The following is a 21,649-nucleotide window of genomic DNA, read 5'->3' on the forward strand; positions in this document are numbered from 1 at the left end:
CAGCCTGAAATACCACTCATGAAGGGGAAAAAAAAAAAGATAAGCTCTGTCCCTGGCACTACAACCCCGCCCATGAAGCCACTTCTTCAGCACCCTGACATAAAACCTGCACCGTAAAAGACTCTGCTGAAGGGTCTGTCAACTATGATGGAAATCATCTTTATTATTCCACAATAATCTTTTTTCAAGGGAATCATAACCACCTTCCTCCCCACTCTCTAAACCTCCATTTCTCTGACATCAAAACAGACTAAAAGAAGAAATGACTGAAAACCAAGGACCAAGAAAAACTAATTTGCAATGCAGGGAACTATGAGATTATTCAATCAAATTGCAACAGTACTCAGGGAAATACGAGCATTTCAGAAACTTTTGGACAAGTTCCCCTGCATCACAGCGCACAAAGTAGTAGCAGGATGGACATCAGTGTGCAGATCTGCAAACTGTCTTCCAAGAGTGACTGAGTTGGAAAACGTGAAAAAACGTTTGTTTGCATAGGAAGTTCTGCACAAATGTGTGCAAGAACTTCTTTACAGTGAGGTGACGGAGCACTGGAACAGGCTGCCCAGGGAGGTGGTGGAGTCTCCTTCTCTGGAGATGTTCAAGACCTGCCTGGATGCCCACCTGTGTGACCTGCTGTAGGGAACCTGCTTTGGCAGGGGAGTTGGACTCGATGATCTCTGGAGGTCCCTTCCAACCCCTACAGTTCTGTGATTCTGTGATTCTGTGATTCTGTTTTCAAAGATCAGGATTTTCTAGCAGACTTCATCTTTTAAAAGTCAACTTCAGCTGTTATGTGGAAGAGGAATTTAAGTACTCTGTATTCTTCCATGTGACCTTTTGTCAAATACCATAAATTTCAAGGTCCTTTTGCATTTACTCATAGCTTCTTTTACTCTTATTTGTTCTGTAGGATGGCTATGCTCCCATTTCTCAAACTATTTATGTTCCACTGAAGCTACAAGTGTCACAAGTACAATTTGCAAACAAGGATGTTCAGTAAGAAGAAAATGAGATCACACAGTTAAACTTTTAAAGATGAGGAGCTATGCCAGTTAACTGAGAACACATTCCTCAACTGCAAAAGTCTGTCAAAGAAATAAAGTAGTGAAGGGAAAAAATGTGTTTATTATGCAGATACTTACCCAACATCAGCATCAGGAGTGTTTTGACCCTAGAGAATAGCTTTCTTTCCCAGAACTATTTCCCAAACAATAACTGTAATGTTTACATAGAAGAAAATATTTTGTTGAAATATTATTTTCATTACAAAAGAAATAATTTACTGGTAGGTGGACACTCAATTTTGGCACTATATACTCTAACTTAACAAAAGTTTTGTTGATGTGGAGTATTCTCACATTAATCAAGCCTACACATAGAATAGAGAATCTCTCACAAATATGAAGTGAAACAGCCTCTGAATTCAGAGCATTTACTTTCAAAAATTCTCATAACTGGCAGGGCATATCTACCTAATTCCTTAGCTCACCAAACTTCACTCATGGCAGCTGAGTTTTACACGAACACAGCAGCAAGACATGACCCATCAGTGGAGCTAAGACCTCCCTCCATCCCAAGAAACAGTGCTGACTTCATTATTTCACAACAGAATTCTCATCCTAGAAAGCACGGAAGCAGACCAAAACCTGACTGATGTAGCTGGGGAAGTTGTGGAGGGAACACAGCCCAGCCTGAGGTGGGAAGATCACATCACAGCAGGCATGCCAGCAATTACTTACCGATTAGTAGGACTTTACAAGACTCAAAAAGAAAGTCACATTTTCACATTTTCATGCAGTTCCTCTGCTCAAATTGGCCATGAAAACAACATAGAATTCTTGTAGTAAGCTGAGAAAGACTTCATCTTACCAAGTACATTGAAACTCTAAGTGGATGAAGATGGAGGAAAACAAAGTAAGGAATCAGACAAAGGAGCAGATATGATCTATTATTCAAGAAGTGCTGGGCAAGTGCCCAACCTTCAGACTATTTATTTATTAAAAGGTGAAGAAAGAACATGCTTTGGAAAAATATTTGACAATTCAGTGCATTTCTACACTAAAAACTTAAAACCTAAATTCAAAAGGCAGAGGCTAAGAATTCTGGCAAGATTTGCATCGCACTCCCTTTATTTTTCTTCCAGCCTGGGAAAGCCCAGGGGGAACCATCAACATCAAGGAAGTTGGGATGGTCTCAGCAGGCTCCCACAGAGGAAAAAGTTCAGAAATAATCTCTGTATCTAGAAACAAGGGAAATGAATCTAAATTTTGACAGAGAAACAGCAGGCAGCACTGTGGTGCAGAGAACAGACTGTACTTACGTCATAGAGAGCTTTCAGAAGAAGCATAACATCAGACAGCTAAACAAGATGCCCAAGTGAAAAAGGATTTTGCTGAGTTCATTTCCAAAACTGTAACATACAGACCTTAAGCGTAAAGTATCCTAACACTTTTGTGTCAAAAGAATTTTGTTTTAATCCCATAGATCATATCTGATAGCAGTTGTATCTGGCTGAACCACAAAACTGAAGCTTCTAATTGATCAGACCAAGGCCATACACATATACCACAAAGTATCCCAATTTCTGTATACTGAATACAGGATTCCATTAAAGCAGGAACAACAACTGAAAGCACCAAAACACATGAAATGTGGAAGTGCTCTTAATGGCCTTCTTTCTTAAACAGCCACTAGAGGAGGATCCTGACATTCCAGCATCATTTCAGCTGGAAGTTCCTCTTATTATTCCAGTTTATTTGCCTGGAGAGCAGAATAAAGTTATTGCTCAATATATGAATGTATAGTAACCAACTCGCCAGGAAGTATTTATTTAAATATTGAACTACGTTGTATGATGTACACCAAAAGAAGAACATGACTCAACTCTGGTGTCTGTAGCTGTACAATATGTGAACTGTAAATGCGCAGGAACTTCTTAATCCTTCTGTCAGTTTTGGATTACAAACTTCACATGAACCCGATGAACCAGTCATACAATATCACTATGTAATTTTGCACACAACTTCAATTAGGAGAAAAATATTTGACTTTAAATTTATTGGCACACAAGCAAGTGAAAGCCTCGCCTTGGGATTTTTCCAAAATGAGTTTCCAATCACAGCATCAGTGGCATCTGGTTCCCAAATCAAAGATTACTAAATGAACACTAAAAAAAATAAACAAAAGCAATTTAGAATAGCAATAACTACATCACCATGAGAAGCACAAAGTATTAAAAACTTGTAATTCTACATAGCCACAGCAACACATCCTACAAGCGAGAAAGTGAGCCATTTACTCAGTCTTCTAATGCAACTTTCATTCTTCATGCTATTTCCAAACAAAAAGACTGGCAACATATCATGCAGTAAGGTACTTTTTAAAGATTTCTTATATCCATTATGCTTTAACAAAAATTGGTTGGTTTACTATCATACATGCTACTTTTGTTCCTAAATGAGCACAGCATGTATAATTTAAGAGTGAAAGGACATAACTCTTGTTTATTTTCCTCTAGCTGCTTCAGCTGCACTGCTGTGCACCATTCTGACACAAGGTGTTCTCAAGACACAGAAAATAATGCAGTTTCTCTTATCAGCTGAGTGATAGTGTGAAAGGCAATGCACAGAGCTATAGAAGTCAGTTGCTGTTGTTCAGTTGTCTTTGCATTTCACTGATGGCAACTAATGAAAACAAAAATAAGCCGGCATTTTTGGAAGAGGAAGAAAAGGTGATTTGTTGGTGTTGGTTTTTTTAATATATAAAATGTTTAGATTTGTTTCTATTACCATTTCTGGGGCAAGTGCATGAGTATGCTCTAGGCAACTGGTTTATAAAACGAGAACTTTTGATTTTTGCTTTGGACCCAGCACCAACAGTTTATATTCAAGCACTGTCCCCGCTTAGCACACTTCTCAGCAGCCTACAGACTCACAGCTTACTTTTGCTTTGCCTGTCTGGACATATTCAACATACTCAAAGAGCTTTAACCACATATGCCAGAGAAAATAAGTGCTTAAAAATAAATAAATAAATAAATAAATAAATAAATAAAAAGGAGGAACTGACCTATGGCTATTCATAAATGATTAATTTAAAAAAAAAAAACCATGCATGAATTCTCTCTTCTAAAACACAATAACACGAGAATAAATGCATTCTTAGTCCAGTAGCTAAAAGAAGGAACTGTTTGACAGTATGTATGGGAACTGCTAAGTCACTGCCTGAACCTCTGATTGATCACCTGAGGTGAGCACTGAGACAGCCAGAGGAGCACAGCTGAAGGCAATTCAGCTGTGCTGCAGGAAGGGGTAGAGCACCTCTCCTAGAGCTATTTAAGGGCTGACTGGCAGTGGGGAAGGAGCTCTTTTGGACATCTGTTCTCCTGGAGTTGCTTATGCAAGCCCACCATACAGGTGAGTGTCCTTGTCTTTTCTGTTTTGGTGTAACAAATGTGTAGCTAAGTGCTCTGCTATACTGTAGCATCTGAGTATTCATTGACAGTGCATGTTAAATATACACTGCTCAGAGTAGAACACCAGATTTCAAGGATGTTGGCTCAAACTACTAAATGTGAAAATAAACAACAGTGTCAAATAAATGTTTCATCTTTCACCGGGGAATAAATATGCAGAATCTACCTCACACAGGAAGACAGCTATGCACAGTATGCAAATTTGTACACATGTAATTGTTTGATGAAGTTATCTTTTAAAAGACAAAGGTTGCTCCATATGACAGAGCTAGCAGTATATGCTACACTACATCAAATATAGCAATTATTTTTGTTATCAACCAAAGAGTGAAATAACCAACCAACAGGGCTCTTAAAGTAGAATCCATCTGGGAGGTCTAACAATGGAAAAATAGAAGAATTCACAATTCTTACATCTTAGGAAAATGTATGCAGTTGTTTTCTGAGCACAGTTGGATAACACCAGAGTGAAGGGGTTGGTCATTTAAGTGCAGGACAGCCACTGGAATTCATCAGCATTGCACACTAATTACTTAACTTAAGACTGTAGGATAAACACTGCATATCTATCGTTCTGCACTTCAGCTGTACTGGCCTTATAGCTCAAGCTTTAGCTCTCACTGGCACAAAGCGTACTGGCTGCTTACAACACTAGAAATATGCTTACCTTTTAAACCAGGTTATTCATACCCCAGTGGAGTGCTAGAGTATTAGAGGCAAATGTAAAACAAGCAAGATGATGGAAAAAGGGAATTGAATAACTGACATGACCTGATACCAAGTGAAGAATGAACAATCTTTATGAAAAAAAAAAAAAAAAGCACCAAACATGAACCATAATGGAGACTGTAGGTTATAACTGCCTAAGCCTGAGTTTAGCTAATGCAAATGACAGAGTTGTCATCTACCATCTGCTCATCGTATATCACAAAAAAACATTGTAAACTATTATCATTTGAAATCAGTTAACTTCTACAAATGGCATGTGGCTTACCTCCATTTATCCATTTGGACTGTAAAAGCTACAGGAAAAAAAATTTTTGGCAGGTAGTTCAGTAAAAATGGCTCTTTTGTGAGCTGACAAAAATAAAAAAAAGATTTTAGCAATTAGTTTTCTGTAGGCTCAACTAAAAATGTGGTGCTTATACACTCCAGAATGTATGGCTTGAGGCAAATGCGCGGAGTTTCAGCCTTAAGTGACCAGCTACTGTTTGGAAACAAGAACATGGGTGACCAAGACCGCTAGAAAAGAACTATTGATTTATGCTCAGATAGTTCAGAAGGGAAAAAAAGCACACACAAAGTTTGTTGGTTTCTTTTCTAAAACTCCTTCCCAGTGTATCACAGACTTTAAGAGCAATAAGCACTTCATTTTTGAAAGTGAACTTGTTTTAAGTCACTGAATCTGAAATCTCTAGAGGAAAAAGGCAGAATAAATTGACTATACAAGCAACCTACAATACAGAAATCACAATGTAACAGCAGGAGGACCCTGGAGTGCAAAAGAGAAACAGGTAACCCTAACCCAGTAAAGCCACATCTAAGACATACTTCAGTGAGCTCAATGACAACACCCATGCTGTAACAGACATTACTGTATGTGTCTGTAACAATTTACAGCCTTTCTATTTTAAGGAGACACATTCTGTTCTTCTATCTTTACTGATTTCTTTTAAGAAGTATGAAGTGAGATGTGGGAACACAATTTAAAATCAACCATAAGTTAGACTGGAAAGGACAAGCAAGCAGTTTTCCCTTTTTAAACCACTCCAAAAACAGAGATAAGAAGTCATCTCTACTTCTTCAATTTTGTTATTTAAATGAAAACAAAGCAGTAATTTTGTAGCACTTCTCAATTTGTCAAAGACTTTGTTATGTAGATACAACTGTAAAAGCAAAACCATTATCAAATACTTATCCAAGTTCCTTATCAAAACACAGAAATTAAGAGTAATCTCAGCATGGAAGAAAAGCCTCAAATTAACCTGGTTAATAAAGCCAGCCACAACATTTCAACAGAGATGGGAGTGGCAGCATTGTTTGACAATCTAAGATAGATAGTCTGGTTTTCCTAATTCAAGTCTTTCAGTCTGGCTCCTCCGGAAACCTGTTCTGTCTCACACTCAAGAAAGAAGAAAAACCCACAACTCAAACCAACATGAAGGATCCGCTTCCTTCAGACTTTCCATGTAATCAAAGTCATAAGCTGAAAGCCACAGAGCAGAAGACTGACTGCTATGAAGTAATTACTCACTGGCTCAAGTCACAAGACGGTGTAAGTTCTTGTGCAGCAGTGTTTGCCCCCTTCATTTAGTGATTAACACAGGATTAAAGAAGATGCAATATCAAAAGCTACTTTTCTTTTTGAAAAATGCATTTCTTGTCCTACATAATAAAACAGTATTCTGCTCTCCTCTGTCAGAAAGATAAGACAGCAGAAAGCACTACTAGAACCACACGAACTGAAGTTCTGCAGTGAGAGAAACAGCAACTGTGATGCCAGCATAGAAGCACTCCCTCCCAGCTTGGCCTTTTGCCTGACCACCAGCCAAACCCAATGTACTCTGCAGCTGTCACAGTGACCCTCTGGGACACAGAACACAGTCTAGGGGTTAATCCCAACTCGCCCTTGTAACCATCTCTATGGTGTTTGTAATTTAACCACCTGAGTGTTAAATACGTTCATGCAAAAGGTGCAATTAATCTAGCTGGACATCATGCTATGCTTTTTGCTTTGAAAAAAAAAAGAGAAAGTTTTTGAACATCCACCAGATAGAATTCTGCAAATGTTTCACACTAACGATCAGCATCCATAAACATTGTTGAAATGCCTCTTCTTTTCCCTGAAGAATAGCTGTGATCAAATGCAGTATCCTTGATCCAGCCGATCCAGTCAGCCTTTATTTGCCAACTGAAAAGTGTGTTCCTGACATTCTGCTGTTACTTCTCACATGCAATTGTGGACCACTAAGTGGAGAGCATATGGAAAGCATTTTTCAGCTTTGAGCCCCACCTTTCCCAGCCAGCTTACAGGCTGGGACAGAATAGGCGGATGTTGCTCTGTCAAGCCCAGTCCTCCAACAACAGCACAGCACTATTCACAGGCACACATTGAAACCAAAACCAACCGTAATAAATAGAGTTCTGCTTCATTTAACATGCCATATATGTTGAAAATGGCAACAGATCAAGTAAAAACCAAAGTCTTCAGTGATGCATTTGGTAATGATAGCTGGAAAGGATGTGTTTCTATTTCTGCAGGAAGCTGGAGTCCTAGAGATGCCATCAGAAAATGGCACCAGCTGCTCTGTGAGCTCCTGGAACAATGCAAGGACACAAAGCACTCTCTCCATACTGACTCCTCAGAACCACACAGGACTTCCTACTGTACTGCACAAACAACAGTCCTGCTCAGTCACAGCATTTCAAGTAAACACGTTTTTACTTTAGGGTAAGTGAAAGAGAGATGGTCGCAAATGTCAAATGTGCTCAGCTCCCCTGAAAAAAATCATACCATTTGTTGTGTCGCAGAATCATAGAACCATAGAATCAAAGAAACATAGAATCATTAAATCACACAATGGCCTGGGTTGAAAAGGACCACAATGATCACCGAGTTTCAACTCCCCTGCTATGTGCAGGGTCGCCAACCACCGGACCAGGCTGCCCAGAGCCACATCCAGCCTGGCCTTGAATGCCTCCAGGGATGGGGCATCCACAGCCTCCTTCTTCCAGTACTTCACCACCCTCTGTGGGAAAAACTTCCTCCTAATATCTAGCCTAAACCTCCCGTGTCTCAGTTTAAGACCATTCCCCCTTGTCCTATCGCTACCTACCCTCATAAACAGCTGTTGCCTGTCCTGTTCATATGCTCCCTTCATGTACTGTAGTGCTGTTGAACAGCAGCAAACCCAACTTTGCTCGGATTCATCTCTTCCATTCTTCCATTCATCCTTCCTAAGCCAGGTCTCTCCTCTCCTTTCACAAATATTGCTGCTCCTGGAACACACAAGACTCTCCTATATTTGAACCTTCTAGTTCCCCATCAGATACAATGGAAATTCAGCGAGTACAGAACTTATTACAAGGCACACAGAGAGACAGCATAATCATGTATGGATGTACAGCTTAAGGAACCAGGTTAAATAAATGTGACACATCCCTTTAATGGCAATATTAAAGATGCTACCAGCAAGCAACTTCAGTGTTCACATAACAAGTAACTACTACTCTTCAGAACATGATGAAATACTGTATTTTAGGAAGAAAGTATTTATGCTAATAGAACTTGAAAGCATAAGCAGCATGTATCCAAATTAAATCTCAGAAGGATTTCTCATCGTCTTCCTTGTCATTCTCTTTCAAACAAAATAAGGTAAACATTGAAGAGTTGTTGCATGGAAACTCTATCTTGCAATTCTTTAGAGAAGAGCAATACAATATTATCAATGATTGTAAAGGAATTATCAATTTTACAATCCTGCAACATTTACCTATATTAGTCTCCTGACTTCAGTGGAACCATCTAAGGATTAAAACTGCACCACCAGTTTCTGAAACATGAAATGGATGCTCTCCTGCACCACCACTAAGCACAATCCACACTTTCCACTTCTTATTTTCAAGCAGTTTGAAAACGCTAAAGATGGCTGACATTCAAGATCTTTCATTTGTTTCTTAATCCATTTACTAGTCATTTTCATCAGGTGGGTAAGTTGTGAAAGAACAAGAACTAGCTCTGAAATAAAAACTGAAGACAACAAGACAGTTACGGCTTTTTGCTTTTCCTTCTGCTCTTCCCAACCAAAAACTCTTCATGAATGTTGTATCTTACACCACAGTTGCTGTACAATGTCGTTTTCTAGAACCAGTGAGCACTGGAAAATTAAGGATCAAATATACATATATAAAATATTTTTAACAGTAATTTTCTCAATCCATTCCTTCCTTCATTTACTAATGTTTCTTGACATGAGATTACATACCAAAAATACTCCTGAAGTTGGAGAAATGCCATGTTAACATATCAGCTGTGAGATCCTAAAACAAACAGGATTCTTAATCAGCACTGGGCTTGGCACTTTTCAGTCAAACTCGCAGATTTTCTCCTTGGTCCATTTGAGTTGGCATTTATCCATGACTTACAAGAGTAAGATATTCACACACCTCCAAACACAACTCAAGGAAAAGCCCTGCTTTTAAGGTTTAAGTTGTTCCAACCAGTTCCATCACAGTTCTGAACACGTCCAGCTTAAGACAGAGCCTTGAAGAACACAGCCCCTTGCCTGCCTCACAGAACTTCTACAAGCAACACCTTGGCTTGTCTTAGAAGTTTTGCAGGCAAGCAAAAGAGGACCTTCTCTATCTGGCCATGAGAAAGAAGACTGGAGAAGGCAGCAAAAGGTGGAGGAAGCAGCTCAGTCGAGCCCAGCAGCACAAGACAGGCTACCACTTGAGGTTCGTTCCAGCCTTTACTAATATCACAACAATTTTGGGTTATCTGCATTAAAAAAAAAAACTGCTACATTATGGGAGTATGGTTTCTCACTGTCCTGCACAGATGAAGGCCATGTTTGCTTGAGTATCTCAAGCACTATCACAGTCAGAAGGTACATAACAAAGAATAGTAAGCCTCTAATGATGATTAGCTTCCGCATCTAGGGCTGCTTTACTTTTGAATTGGTGCTTTAGGTCAGGATTCACCCTGCAGAAAAGCTTTAGAGCTCTTTGCAAACCTTAGGCTACTGATTCCCCAACTGCAGCCCACTAGACCTCTAAGATCTGTTAGATGTGGCTCATTGAGATTGCACTAAATCACAACCGTCTCTACTTTTCAAGCCAAAAGACCAAGGTCCGTGAGAAATTTTGAGGGCTGACACTAGCCAAAACAAATGTGAGTTGTTTTTTTGTTTTTTTGGGTTTTTTTTTTTTGAGTGGTTGCTTATGGTACAAAGTCCATAGGGAAAAAAATGTATGCACAGACCTGTAACTGCCACTTAGCTCATCTTGTGACCAGGGTTTCGCAATGTCACTCTAAGTGCAGGGTTGCAAACTAAAAGAAACGCGACAACCCAGGTTGTACAGAGACTTGCTGACTCTCATTTACCTTTGCTCTCACTTGTGTATTTTCTCATCCTGCTCTCAGTCAACACATGACTGCTGGAGAACGGGCAACAAGGATCTCTGCTGGTTGATAATAAAACTCTCCGAACAAGCACTGCAATTCCCCTGAAGCAAGGGAAAACTATAATTACTTTTTTTTTCCCTTCAAAATTCATCCCACTAAAGACAATACCTGCAGTTATATACTACAAATAGTCAGAGGGATAGTTAAAACACATCTGTTTTATTATGTACTCTGGAGCACCAGCATGAGTTACAATTTATGTTAACATCACACCATGATATTTCAGTCACAAACACGTGGTCCAAACAAGAACTGAATTTTTTTCTTTTTTTACATTTTATTTTCATGATTATTCCAAGATAAGAATTACTGGCATATGGCATTTTGAGAGGAACGGCACACAGCGCCTTGCTGAACAGGATGTCGGTTGTCTTATGCAATATAAGTGTTCTTACTGCAGTGACAAGTCCCAGTGGCTCTCCCCCAAACACTTCCCTCATCAATTCATTCATTTTTTGCTACCATATTATGAAGTAATGCAAAATGTTGCCTCTACAGCACAGCTAGTTTCCACTTCAAAAGGGAAACACAGGCAATTTATGCTTTCATTAACTGCTATCTTCTTCTTCCCAGAGCACTTAACACATACACACTCAAGATGATAATCCCTGCAGGCATAAATACTGTACAATATCCAAGTCATGGAAAGGCCCACATGCACACAGGAGGATAACCTGACTGTTCAAGTTCACCAAATGTCTCCAAAGGCAGATCAAAAATAAATTAGGAGATAGTACAATAAAGAAAAAAAGTTTCAAACATAGAATTCATACCTTAAAGGACATATTACTACAACAAGTAAATGCAGAAAAGCTGGCATTCGGGTAGTGCCTAAACACAGCAACACTAAAGTCTGGCTTTAACTAAACTTTACTGATAGTGGGGATAACTTTAACTAAAAGAGGGAAGATTTAGATTAGATGTTAGGAAGAAATTTTTTATTCAGACACTAATGAGGCACTGGAATAGGCTGTGCAGAGGGGGTGTGTATACCCCACCCTGACGGTGTTCAAGGCCAGGTTGGATGGGATCCTGAGCAGCTTGATCTAGTAGTGGTTGGCAACCTGTCTGTGGCAAGGGGTTGGAACAAGATGATCTTCAAGGTTCCCTCTCATCTAAGCTATTTTATGATTCTGTGATTCTATGAATGCAGATTATCAAAAAATACATTTTTCAGAAAAAGAAAAAAAAAAAGACACCATAGACTGAACTGAGACACTATTTTGTGTATTATTACATACACATTTTTATACCATATTACATACACTATTGGTGTATGACACCAACAGCATTTATTTTTCAAGAAAGCCTGCTTATTAGAAACAGTGAGCTGGTAATTTGACAATAATAGCACAGTTAAACACAGGACCAAGATGTGAACAGTCACTTCAGGGCTGTGTGAATTCTGCAACCATGGGAGAATATTGTTCAGGAAACCCACCACCCAAAGAGGAAGCAACTCATCGTGTACATTCTTTTAAAAGTCACGAAAGCAAAACAATGCAGCAGTAATGCAAGAAAAACAGGATTCAAATATGAAGCGTGTCTAACCAGCTGTTCAAGACATGTCTTGAACCTACTGTGAGAAACACACAAAGGAGTATGCTGATATCACAATTCATAGCAGCTCAGAAGTTGGCAAAGCCAGGCATGTCAGTGTCCTGCATGCACATAGCAGGGCTGAGCCTCCTGCTTGGACGTGGTCTCATCACAGCCCTGTGCTACATGAAATCCCCACATCTAAGTGGCACTCAAACCTTACACATGACAAGGGCCTCAGCATATACCTAGATGCAAGCTAGCTCTCCAGCTTCCATCTGCCTGGCACTGTGAGCATTAAGTGCTTAAGACAGCTGTGGCTATGCATGAGCTTGGAAGAAGCAGGGAATAGTAATTTCATGCTAAGGTAAGGGTCTGAGAAAAAAACACAGACAGTAACTATATTTCTACCAGTACTCAAGTACTGTGGCATATGTCATATTTAAAAGTAGAAATACATGCAATTAGGAAAGCTGACTTGTACACAGAATGAAAGTGCAAGACTTGAGATTTCTTTACATTTCAGCCCAGGCACACACTTGGATAAGCTGCTCACCCTGTGCCCCAGGTCCCAGTCCTTACGAGGGCAGGCACCTCCACCTTGAGAGGGTCAGCAGCAGTAAAGGCATCACTGGACAAGAGGCTCAGCTGTTCACCTAAGTCTCACTCCCAACACATTTGTTACAGATAGATACTCATCACCTTAAACATCCGGTTCTTGCAACAATGGGTAGAACTTCCAATGCTTATATTTTACATGGAGTAACAGCTGATCTTTCAGAAGAAAAAAAAGATAAAGAAAAAAAAAAGACACACAAAACCGTAACTAAATCTTTGAAAATGATCTATATTAAAAAAAAAAAAACAGAACTTTCAGGACTGAGGGATCTATCTTTTCAGGCAATCAGTTTACAGGCACTGGCATGATCACAAAAGCAACCTGGACACAGAACCATAGCAAGTATTTAAACAGATCTTCCATTGTAAGAATTAGATAGCCACTATAAATCTTAACCATGATGATTCAAAAAAGCAAGCTTAAAGAAGCAGCATCTTCAGCTACACATAAAAGAATTAGTACCCTCATCACTACTCATCTTTTCTCTCATTTTAAATGGCAAGTGGTCAAGTGAGCCAAACATAATATAACCACGTATTAATGCAAGTGTCTTAATGCGTAATTTCATTTTCCTTCCTGGCTGACTTCCACACTGATATTTTTCCAGATTTGTCTTAGCATGTTCTCTTCAATACTGCAACAGAAGGAAAATGGATAATGATAAAACTACCATCATTTCTACATAGTGTTAGACAAATGCACTAAGTTGTATGATACTGGAAACAGTCTGGGGGATTATTTATTACCCAGATCACCACATTTATCTGACCTAGATCGTGAGCAACTAAGCAGATGCTTAGTCCTCCAGCTGCCACATTCTTTGTCATGCTGTGAAGGCATCAAGTAACATTCACATTGTGCAAGTATGTGAGACAGGATTTACTACAAACTTCTAGGAGGAAGCACTTAAGGGAACAATTTCTGTAGTGTCAAACTCAAAAAAAAACCTGGAAATGGCTTAATTTATTCATAACTGCACTTAAATTTCCTCTAGCATTTTGTAAGTAATAGCCTTTAAGTAGAAAAGAAGCCATTGACAAAGTTTCTACTCTTGCAGTCAATACTGTGCCACTGGTACACTAAAACCACTTTGACAGTAAACCACACGTGAATCTTGTACAAACGATGGTTATTCCCTTTTACAGTGTTGATATGAGTCAACTAACTGGAGGGAGAGAAATGCCACAAGGCATTAGGCAGCACACTTCCCTACCCATTCTGCTCATCCTCCTCACAGCACACAGATTAACTGGCAAAAACAGATGGCATTATAACAGTTTCCAGGATATCTAGGAAGCAACCTTGGGGAAAATAGGCATGTGATGCTTCTAAAAATAATATTCTAACGCTTTTATATAATGGTCTCTCAAGAATCGTTTCTTCAAATTTGCACCTAGTATTTATGCATTAATGAGAAACTGCCTTTCCCTGAGAAATCAGATTTAGATCTGGGGGGAAAGGAGAAAAAAGAAAGGCAAACTACCACAAAAATCAGGATGAAACAAAGCAAAAAGATAAAAGGAGAAAACAAAAGAATTAGCAATGCACCAGGGAAAAAATAAAAAAATCACAGTTCCCATTACTGTGATGCAGCTAAATACTATGCTGTGATGCAGCCAAACAGACCAAATGGAATAAGATGCAAACACTAGTTCCAGTTTATCTTCTATTTATTTGAAACAGCAATGGGTGTGATGACTCAATCAACATTTCTCAACTAACCCACTACAGGCTGGACCAAAGGAACTTCTGACTGCTCATAGCACAGCCCTGTACCAAAGCAGTCTGGCAGTAGATTTGTATAACAAAGATTCAGGTATGTGAGATCCAGGTTAACTGTTAAAAGCTGCTTTAGAGAGCTGCAAACCAAGCTTTCATTTTGGCATTTTTTGTGCTTTCAAAGAGGTTTCAGTCGCAGACATTTCAGTTCTCCTTATGTCCAAGGCAGAAAAGAGTTTAAGAAAATCGGAAATGCAAAAGAGAAGAAGGAAGCTGCACGTAACACAAGTCACAAGCTCACCACATCTTTTTCTAATTTGTGTTTTCTCTTTCTGAGGTTTTATTTGAGTTCAGTACTTTCATAATCCATTCCCTAATGCCAAGCAAAACTCTTGCAAGCAGAATTGTTTTCTCAACTTGTGTGATTCCGGCTAGCCAGTAGAATGTGTAATTCAGAAAAATGCCAAAGAGGGTTCCTTTCCCCTCTTGCTTTGAATCGTAAACTTCTTGTTTTGAGCTAAAAGCAAAAAGAATCCACGGCCACACAGATTAAGAAGTGAGGAGTCATACAGACAACCGAGCAAATGGCTCAGCTTGAGAGCAAGCACAGCTTTTTCTGACTGTATCCACTTACACTTTTTTGCAATAATGCACAAAGAGTTTTCTTCTATTTGTGAGTTATTAAAACAAAGGAAGTTTTACAACTAGAAAGCAAGAAACAAACCCGTGCTAGGATCTTTTAAAGGAAAGGAGAAAGACTATTTTCTCCAGACTGCATCACATACTTAACGTCCCAACATCTCTTTCAGGAATTTGTTTATAATATGAATAATGACCATTTGAATGTCCTTAAAGCAGCTGTCTTTCATTTATTAACAAGCTGAGTGCACTGTTCTTTCTTACTATCAATACGAAAACTTTGATATACAGTGACACAGGAAGGCAATCAGGGAATAGAAAATACCCCTTGCATTTTTTCTTAAACTTAAAAGCCAACATTTACACATTCCATATTCCTTCTGCAGAAATGACACCAGTGAAAATCTCAGGTACACAGAGGATTTGTTTTCTACTGCAACAGGAAATTATTTTGGTCACAATATCTGCAGTTTCACCTATCGAGCACATGAATATTTGTGCACACATATGCTTTAGTTGCTTCCTCCTCCCAAATAAATTGCTTCCCTTGCCATTGCATAAAGCAAAAGCAGCATCTAATATGCTGCATCCAAATGTCCGTTCCACCACTATAATCCATTAAGAAGAAGTGGTGGGGGAAACACCAAAGGCCACTGGTGAAATGGAGATACACAGTTTGGTCTTTCAGTGCCTGATAATGATTGACAATACAGACACCTCCTGTGATTCTTAGATTCTCAACATCGGCCTGTTTGGTAGATGGGCAGACAGTCAAATTACAGTGCGCTCTCATTTTCAGATGAGGAACACACACTACAGGTGACTGTACAAACACCATAATCTTTTACTTCAGCATAGAAAAATCCAAGTATGTACAAAACATTTTAACATGCTTGTTATGCAATACCCCTTTCCCTAAATCAACCCAGTCGACCCAACACAAACATATTCACTGCTGACAATCCATGAGTTGGCCACATGACCATCCTGCCCGTATTTCAGGTATTAGCTATGTCAGAACTAATTAGCAAAGACCACTTGACGCAGTCTTTTACATTATCCAAAACACACAGAGCACACACTGAATAACAAATCTCACCCAACTCATTGTGGTTTTGCTGACAGCTTTTCCTCCATAAATTAGTCTACATAATCTGCGGCCAGCAAGCTGCTCAGAGAACCATCAGGAAACCACAAGGTGCAACAAATACCACCTATGACATTTACCATCAAATGGATGACATTCTCTTCTTAACTGGCAATAGCTACAGAAGTGATACTTGTACCAATCATGAAGGCCCTTGTTAGTTTGAGAAAGTGTGTTTCAGGCTATCCTATCATCAACTTAAAGTCCTCTAACTCAATTAATAACCCTGCTTAGGAAAGGACGCCGTACCAAAGAAGTTTTTCTGATTAGTAAATTTTAGTTCCCTTCATTCCTCATCACAGATAAGCAGTACACAGACATGACCATACAATATATAAGCTCATACACAAATACCACTGGGAGACCATAGAATCACAACATCAACATTACTCATACTACCCTGCTTTTCAAACACCCATCCAAAATGTTTACAAACATCCATCCAAAATGCTTAAACCTTTAGGCAATGTTTCGAGCATTAGTAGCTAACTTAAAGTGCAGGAAAAGTGATTCAAAGGGAGGCATATTAGCATGTCTGACTAAGCAGGCATCCTACACAGTGAATATACGATGTAGCCTTGTACGTGCAAGACAGAAAAGCACAACATACTTTTCCCAGAGATCTCTAAATAAAAGGTCTGCTATAAATTATACTCCATTTTTTTCTCACTTCAGCAAGCAGAAAGTAGAGATTATATAGAAACAGTTGTTTGAATAGAAATGACAACTACATCTCCTGGAAGATGCAGAGCAGACAGGCAAAGCAAACATTCTCATAGGACACAGGAGCACAGACACTGAGAAGTGCAGCTCCGGAATCTGCAGTGATGTACAGTGTTGCATCCCAAGTTTAAGAGCTCAACCAATTTGGGACAGCTGATGTACCAGTAGCATGGAAATACTAAAATTCAAACGTATACAGCATGAAAGTTCTAGTTTATTCCTTTGTATAAAACTTTAAACAAAGTGCAATCTGGACAGAGTAAGACAAACTACTCACACACCATTGGCTATGGAAAGGAAAAGCATTCAGGTGTTTTATTTCTCAGATCAGGTTGCAGGAAACCTACTACCTGAAAAAACACACCTCCTAGCAAGCTTAGTTCAGAGACCAAATTCCAAAGCGGGCGTCTGCAAACAGTAATCACTGCATAAGCAGTTCTTGGTCTGAAGCCAGCTCAGAGCACAATCATCTTCTCTGTACTAAAAAAAATAAGGCAACCAATATTACAAATACCGAACTACTTAAAAACACAAAGCAATGTGCCTATTGGTAGCTCACAATGCAGCTGATGGCTAACTGTTGTCCACGAAAACCCCAACACATTTCTGATTTTCATCTTCTTTCCCAGTGGCATAAACAGAAGCCACAAGGGTTTTACACACGATTTATAACCTTTACTCTTAGTAAACTAAGTTTCAGGCTACTTTAATTTAAGACATTTGTCCATAATTACTCAGTGTAAACCAACACAGACTGAGACTTAGATTTCAGCTCAGTGGGAGCCGCTTATTTCATGTTAAAGCAAGACAGATCAGGATTCACTTGCAGGATTTTCAGATGGTTTTTGTTATTAGTTACCACTGTCAAGACACAAGAAGAGAAGAATCCAAAAGTTCAGCCAATTACTTCTAGGGCTGAGTAGCAGCCAGCAGAAATAGTTGTTGCCGGGTTCAGCGAAGGTTTGCCAAATGATGTTAGCGTGAGCAGGGAAAACTGCCTTTCTTGGCTTCTATTTGCTGAAGGTTGCAGTCACCAAATTGGGATTAAAGATGGATCCAGAAGGAACAATCGGGGGCTAAATTTAGGACTCCTCTTACCAGCAACCATCTGCTAGGACAGAGGCTGAGTTGGTACGGTTACCAAGATAGGAAAAAAGAGGAAAGCGAGCTCCAACTGGCACTGATGCTATAGGGAGTTGAAAACTTGGTGGTGTCAGCAAATGTTCTTACATAGGATATCCACAGATGTGGATATCCAGATGTAGCTGGCTACCTCTGCTGCATCGCAGATACAAGCAAGGTGCAGCAGTGCGGCAGGCCCACCTCAGTGAACTGCAGCCAGTATTAACATGTGTGCAGGGAAGAACAGCAACCTGGGACAGAAAGGACCATAAGGCACAAGACCAGGTTTGGATAAGTCAAAATTAACATGCTGAGACTTAACCAGCATCTGAAAAATTAATGCCAGTTTAGAGTTAGTTCAGGAACTGAGCAGTAGATTTGGGATACATCTCAAGCCAGAACAAATGCAAACACTGCCCAGTCACCAAGCTAAACACAATCTTGAGTTTTTGTTTGCTGTTCCAAAAAGCACAAAGAACCAAGTAGAGGTAATCACCACCTTGCCCGAATGTTTAATGTGACCGTGTGCTAAAACCAAGCATTTACAGTTCGGCATCCCTTCTTCTATCTGTGAGTGCCTGTACCAAAACATCTCTGATCATCACGTGGGAACTGAATCGGTAGCCTGAAATTGCAGACACAGTGACTGTGCTGTGATGGAATGGCAATCTGTTTTAGTAAACAGAATTTTTATTCAAATGCCCTGCTTAGAAGGTTAAATGCCTGGGCCTCCTAATTACTAACTCCAACTCCAATAAAGACTTGATGTGCAGTCTTATCTGACAACTTGGTCTCTCATCTCACTCATCCAGCCCAACATACTTTGCAGGATGTTGAAATAGAAGCATCTAAAATGCTGTACACACTTCAGACTTTTTCAAAACACTTTGTAGGCTGAGAGATTTGTTTGTTTATTTAAGGTTAATCCCATACTTGCTCATTTTGAACTGTACATATTTTACATGACAAAAGAAACAATGTTACAAATAAACACAGGAAAACACTAGCAAGAATTTCAAACAGGTTATGATTAGGCTGATCCTAAGCAAACAATAATTTTCCCGATGACATTTCCTACACAAAGCTCCTTCCACTGTTTTGTTTTGTGTTGTTTTTCATTTTATTTTTGTGGATATCCTATGTAAGAACATTTGCTGACACCACCAAGTTTTCAACTCCCTATAGCATAAAGTACAACAGGAGTGTTCCTGTATGCCTTAATCCAAAGAGGAGCAATAGTCCTGAAGTTATCAAAATTTGTGAAGTAACTGACAGAAAACAAGACCAACAGATTTAAGCAAAGAATGTGTGAGGGAAGCAACACTGAAATTCGCCCAGTAGCACTCACTAAATGAGAACTATCACATCAGTGTGGTAACATTCTATAAAACGTCCATGGGAACAGATGAGAGTTATCCAAGTGTGCTGAGAGAACTGGTGGAGGCGATAGCCAAGCCGCTTTTCATTATCTATCAGTGTTCCTGGTCAACAAGAGAGGTCCCAGAAGACTGGAGAATTGCCAACGGGACTCCCATCTACAAGAAGGGTCATAAAGAGGATCTGGGGAACTACAGCCTGACCTTGGTGCCAGGGAAGGTTATGGAGCAGATTGTCTCGGGAGAAATCACACAGCACGTGTGGGACAAGTGGGGGATCAGGTCTAGTCAGCGTCAGTTCGCAAAGGGCAGGTCCTGCATGACCAACCTGATCTCCTTGTATGATCTAGTGACCTGTCTGGTGGATGAGGGAAAAGCATTTGATGTAGTCTGCCTAGACTTCAGCAAAGCCTTCAACACGGTCTCCTACAGTATTCTCCTGCAGAAGCTGGCAGCTCGTGGCTCGGACAGGAACACTCCTTTCTGGGTAAAGAACTGGCTGGAGAGATGGGATCAGAGAGTGGTGGTGAATTGAGCTAAATCCAGTAACAATAGGTGTTATCCAGAGATTGGAACTGGAGCCTGTCCTTTTCAATGTCTTTACTGATGACCTGAATGAGGGCACTGAGTGCCCCCTCAGTAAGTTTGCAGATGACACCAAGCTGGCTGGAAGTGTCAACCTGCCTGGGGGCAGCGAGGCCCTACAGAGGGATCTGGACAGGCTGCATCACTGGGCTCAAGCCAAGGGGATGAGGTTCAACAAGACCAAGTGCCAGGTCCTGCACTTTGGCCACAGAAATCCCAGGCAACATTACAGGGTTGGGGTGGAGTGGCTGAAAGACTGTGTAGAGGAAACAGACCTGGGGATATTAGTCAAAGCTTCGCTGAACATGAGCCAGCAGAATGCCCAAGGGGCCAAGAAGGTCGATGGCATCCTGGCTTGTATCAGAAATAGTGCTGCTAGCAGAAGCAGGGAACTCAGCACTGTTGAGGCCACAGCTCAGGTACTGTGTTCAGTTTTGGACCCCTCACTGCAAGACATACATCGAAGCCTTGGTGCATGTCCAGAGAGAACAAATGGTGTTGGTTGACACAGACATGTTTTGTAATGAACTTTGGCCAAGGGACAGAGGAGTGCTTGCAGATTCTTTTTAGCATTACATTCTTCTACTTACATTATTAGTAGTAAAAGAAGCTATGAAAGAGACAGGTTGTTTAATGTCTTTTGTCAAAAGTGCAGAATGTGTTATAACACTGGAACAGCTAGCCAAGAGGTGACACAGAAATTTAAAACTACTCTAAGTAGAGCGATTAAAAAAAAAAAAGGCATAACAGAAGAACAGTAATATCATCATATCTAGCAGAAATGCTAAGTCACAGCCTGAACCACTGATTGAGCACCTGGTGGGAAGGCAGAGCCAACCCTGGGGAGCACAGGTGCATGTAATGTTCCTGAGTGAGAAGAAGGGGTGGAACCAGGATCCACTCCTTCCCAGACATCATTTAAAGGTTGGCAGCGAACGTATGGCTGGCTTCCTGGAGATCTCTTTCTCTTTGTAGACTTCCAAAGGTAAGCAGCTGTTTTCCTTCATTTCTGTATCTTTAGCTGTTTTCCTTTGGGCTTGTCCTCATTTGCTGTAGCCAAAGATTTTGCCACCCTGCTATTATCATGGCACTTTTCATTGTGTTACAGAGTTACGCCACACAGCAAAAGCTCTTAAAGAGCAAGTTGAAGAAAAGTGTTTTGTTTTGTTACAGAAAAGCTTCCACACAGGAAAAAAGACAACCAAGCAGTTGAACTGACAAAGCTTTAGGAAAGTAACTGAGCTTGTTAATTATAATAGGTCTCTTCTACAGAGAGCATACAACCTGGTATTTTAACAGGAAAGCAACACTGACAACACAAATTATACTACCTTGTTCTCAAACCACTGATGTGTTCCAAACTTGTATTTCAACAAGTTTTTTCTCTAGTCCCTGGTGACCTGGCAAGCTGTTGCCTTCTCCTGTTTGCAAGCTGATGCTTTTTCTTCATTGATTTTAAAAGTATTTCTTTTTTCCATTGTACCTGTATTCCATTATTTTTAATGTTTTTAAAGCA

General features: G+C 39.9%; 1 protein-coding gene and 1 long non-coding RNA gene across 5 annotated transcripts in view; one reads left to right on the forward strand and one right to left on the reverse strand.

Annotated features, from left to right (window-relative positions):
* Positions 1 to 21,649, reverse strand: part of ARHGAP10 (Rho GTPase activating protein 10) — a 131,945-nt gene that overhangs the window by 102,634 nt on the left and 7,662 nt on the right. The gene's annotated exons all lie outside the window — the stretch shown is intronic.
* LOC128084319 (uncharacterized) lies at positions 4,387 to 7,139 on the forward strand. The gene is made up of 2 exons (XR_008208461.1): positions 4,387 to 4,418; positions 6,419 to 7,139. It is a non-coding gene; the product is annotated as an uncharacterized LOC128084319 (long non-coding RNA).

This window comes from Tympanuchus pallidicinctus, unplaced genomic scaffold (genome assembly GCF_026119805.1).
Source record: "Tympanuchus pallidicinctus isolate F22 unplaced genomic scaffold, pur_lepc_1.0 scaffold26, whole genome shotgun sequence".
NCBI lineage: Eukaryota > Metazoa > Chordata > Aves > Galliformes > Phasianidae > Tympanuchus > Tympanuchus pallidicinctus.